General features: G+C 30.2%; 1 long non-coding RNA gene across 1 annotated transcript; it reads right to left on the bottom strand.

Annotated features, from left to right (window-relative positions):
- Positions 1-518: 518 nt before the first annotated feature.
- Positions 519-3,742, bottom strand: LOC103867774. Its single transcript, XR_004458558.1, has 2 exons — positions 2,191-3,742; positions 519-1,989 (listed from the first exon to the last, which is right to left on the bottom strand). It is a non-coding gene; the product is annotated as an uncharacterized LOC103867774 (long non-coding RNA).
- Positions 3,743-4,116: the final 374 nt, after the last annotated feature.

Below are 4,116 nucleotides of genomic sequence, written 5' to 3'. Positions count from 1 at the left end.
ATATTACTTATTATATAGCTAAACATGATTATTTTACATATGGGCCAATAGTACTGATTTTATTTATTATATAATTAAACATGAATTTTATATAAATATTTTGTTAAATTAAAATTTATTTATTAGACTATATAATTAATTATAAAAAAATTAGTTAAATATTAGTCAAAATCGAAAATAAACTTATTTTTAATATAAAAAAATAATTTCTAAACTGTTTGGAAGTGCCATTACTCATGACTGGACTGATACTGTAGCATCTCTTATGCTTCCTGCTCGACTGCTCGTACTCGACTGGATCAAATGCTTAAGAGGATGGTGTTCCAGACAGTCCTATACTATGTCCGGAAAGAACACAACTCACGGAGGCATGGAGGTGTTTGGGTCATGACGGAGAAGCTCACTCGAACCACTGGTAAGCAAATTAGGAACCAGATATCATCTCTTTGCTACATCAAGGACCATTCGCTAGCGGGACTGATGAAAATTTGAAGTTTCCTAACCATTGGAGGGAAATAACGTTTTATTCTTTTATTCATTCATAGGTGATTAGAGTACATAATCATCCACATGTAAATGAGTTATTAAGATCAATAAATTTGATATTCAATAAAAAAAAAAAGACAATTTCTATATATATATATGTGTTGTTAAGAATATCATTCAGTTACAAAATGTTAAAAAATTTAAAACAAAAGATCAATAACTAAATATTCAATGAAAATAAAATATTGAGTAATTTTAAAGATTTATTTATTATCAATGAGTGTAATGCATATATGGATTTTTGAAATATTTATAATACATATTTCTAAACAATTTAACGTAATAACGACTATATATATTTTGATGAACTTTTTGTCTTGCACGGAATTCAAACTCCACAACAGAATAATGATAATAAGATAAAAAGGCAAGCAATGTCCAAAGTTTTGCCAATTTGCTACCGAAGATAAACAAAATAAAATGGGTATGATCATTTTAATCGTAATTTCATTGTATTTGAACGTTATATTTCATTGTCTTTTAATAATTTTTGCTGTTTTCTGGGTTTTCATTTTTTTTTATCAATGATTTTTCTGTTAATATATTATATTATTGTATTTGTTATATCAGTTCATCATTTATATCAGTTCACAATCGATCACTTATATAATTTTAATTAAAACTTTACTATATAGTTTTGTATCTTCACTAAAATTAATGTATATAAAAAGTTTTGATGTATTTTATTGTATATTAATGATATTTCACTAATATTTTTATAGTAAAATTTTGAAATGTTTGCTTTGTGCCCCTAAAATGTTAAGCACGACATTCGCTTCCATAAAAATTAATATGATCTGGTCCTTGGTTTGAAGTGACTAGAGGATAAGACTCGTTGGTTAGTTGAGGAGAATTGAAGATTTGTGCATTCCCATAAGAGGAAGAGCCCGCTTCAGCCATAGCAATTGGTGTCACAGCAGTGGCCATAGCCATTGGGAAGACGCCGGTTTCAAGATGCGTGCGGATTGTTTAGGGTTACGTTTCTATGATGATAAAGCTTCTTGAGATATTCATCAATAAACTCACACAAGTTACCACGAGCACTATCGTCCATATCCAAATCTCACAGGTTACCATTAAGACAAGCGTACATGAGTTCCTTCATGAATTTATCAATATTATCTTCAGTTAATCTCTTAACCTTCTTCTCGTCTTTTGTGATTGTTTGAGTGAGAAACTCTTCGTGGTTAACCGATGCCTCCGTCTGTTCTTCATCTGTCAAAATCTCGAACTTTTCTATAACCTTATGCACCTCCGAGTTTGGTAGCCATATTTCTGGAGTTGAGTTGAATGGACTGTAGATGACAGCACACGCATCAATATCACAGAGAACCTTGATCTCATCAAGTTTCTTCGTAAGTCCTCTCTTCTTATGCATGAGTGCTCTTTTCCTCACCGAGTCATTGGAAATGTAAGCTAGATTTACCTTCTTCCTCGTCATGACTACAGTAGTTTATTTATATTTTCAATTTATAGAGATGTATAATAACGATTTTATATGGTAAAATGATTTATGTTAATAGTGGTGAAGGGTCGACAGGCTGTATATAGTCACACTTTCTGGCTATTTAACTAGAAATGCTAATTTATCTTTAAGCATTAGTTGAGTAAACATAATTATTTAACCAATTAAATTGTGCTTACTCTTTTCGGTTGTAAGCTACTTGCCACGGACTGATTTTTCGCTGAATCGGAACGTGTGGTCTTAGCACTTATTTTTACGTTTCGTAGTTGCTAAGCCAACCTTTCAATTTAACCACACTTCAGATCAACACTTAGAGAGAGAATGGACGTTTTTAGTTTGAGAATTATATTTTATAACTTCGTAAATGAATTTACAATAAGCCATCACCCCTTTTATATATACATCCCACCTTTTTAGTAGATGGCTGAGATCAAACCGATCTAACGGCTGAGATCTCTTGTTTATTCTCCCCTTTTTCTTACACATGAAGTATGTTTACCCCTTAAGCTATTCTACACATTTTCATGTCATTCTACGCTTTTATACATTAAGATATTTTACATAAATTACTTAATCTTTAAGAAAATTTTAAATAAGATAGGCTTGGGTCACGTTTCGGGGTAGCCTATTTTCTTGCCTGACCATGCACGAATTTGGGCTTCTAAATTGGCCGTGGTATACTGCTTACTCATGCATGCTACCGCACAAGTATTAAATTTGTGCAAAGACGTGCCTACAGTGTATTAAAAAAGGCATTCGGCTCAGGTTCCCGATTAATATAACTGTTTTTAGAGCTTTAAAATTTTAAATAATTTCTAGTATAGTGATTTAGATTTATTTAAAAAAGAACATTTCTACGAAAATTAATTAACTCACTTTTTGAATTCATGCATTTTTTCTATATGACATAATATAACATATTTACGTTATAAATTTATTCTTTTACAATATTAAACTTGTATATTTGGTGAAAATAATATATCATATTAAAAAATTGTTTTCATTATAGTTAAAAATAAATTTATTCTTAAAACGTGTCTTATGCCCCTAAAACTCTTCGCACGGTATTGAATTTGTGACAGATGTTTATTTCTGATAAAATGAGATGACGAGTGTTGAAGCTTAATTATCTACAAAATCTAATAGAAGACTATCCTCACATTATATGTGAAAACGTTGCAAATATGATATGTGAATGTCTTTTTATATGTGTATATGATGTAGGATTATATAGTGTTTATTTGGATCGATTTTCACATTCGGTTTTAGTTGGTCTATATGGACATCTGTTTAATACAACTCAAACTTAGTAAGAGTAGTGGTTCCAATCAAGTAGGCGTGACCAGATATCTAGTCCACTTCAACTTTTGAAACATTATAGAATCCATTAAACAAGGATGAAACAGTGTCGATTAACTATATATCTATGAATAAAAAATCATTTAGTAAAGAAAGCGAGCTGTGAATATTTTTTATCGGTTTAATGATGATACCTTCAAATTCGTATTAGATCTTGTGGAAGTTGTGGAAGACTCGTATTCGTAATGAGTTAGTCTTTAGGGGGCGATTGGTTTTTCCGCTACCACCCGCAAACGCAGCTTTTGCGGTTGGTAGCGGTTGTCGGCGGTTTGCAACAATCACTCAAATCGCTCTAAACCGTTTCAAACCGCTCCGAATCTCATAAATTCAAAAGCTGACTCCAGCTAGCGTTTGCGGTTGCGGGCGGTTGCGGGAGGGTAAATTTTTTTTTTTTTTTTAAAACAATATATATACAAAACTAAAAATATTTAATAAAAAATTTAAAATTGAAATTATTAAAATATTAAAATATATCTATTAAATTTTAATTAATATTATAAAATTTTATAATAAAAACAATTTCAATAAATTTTTAAAAATTAAAATTATAACTTTTTAAATATATATTTTATATTTATTATAATTTTATGATTTTTGATATTTTTATAATTATATTAAATGTAAATATTGTTAATTTATTATTTGACTGTTATCGCATTTGGTAGTTAACCAGTCATAAGTCACCCGGAAACGCACCAATTTTTAACCGCAGTACCAGTCGTATAAATCTCTTAAAACCGCTAGAA

This window comes from Brassica rapa, chromosome A05, assembly GCF_000309985.2.
Source record: "Brassica rapa cultivar Chiifu-401-42 chromosome A05, CAAS_Brap_v3.01, whole genome shotgun sequence".
Classification (NCBI taxonomy): Eukaryota; Viridiplantae; Streptophyta; class Magnoliopsida; order Brassicales; family Brassicaceae; genus Brassica; species Brassica rapa.
This window is presented reverse-complemented; position numbering and strand designations above follow the sequence as displayed.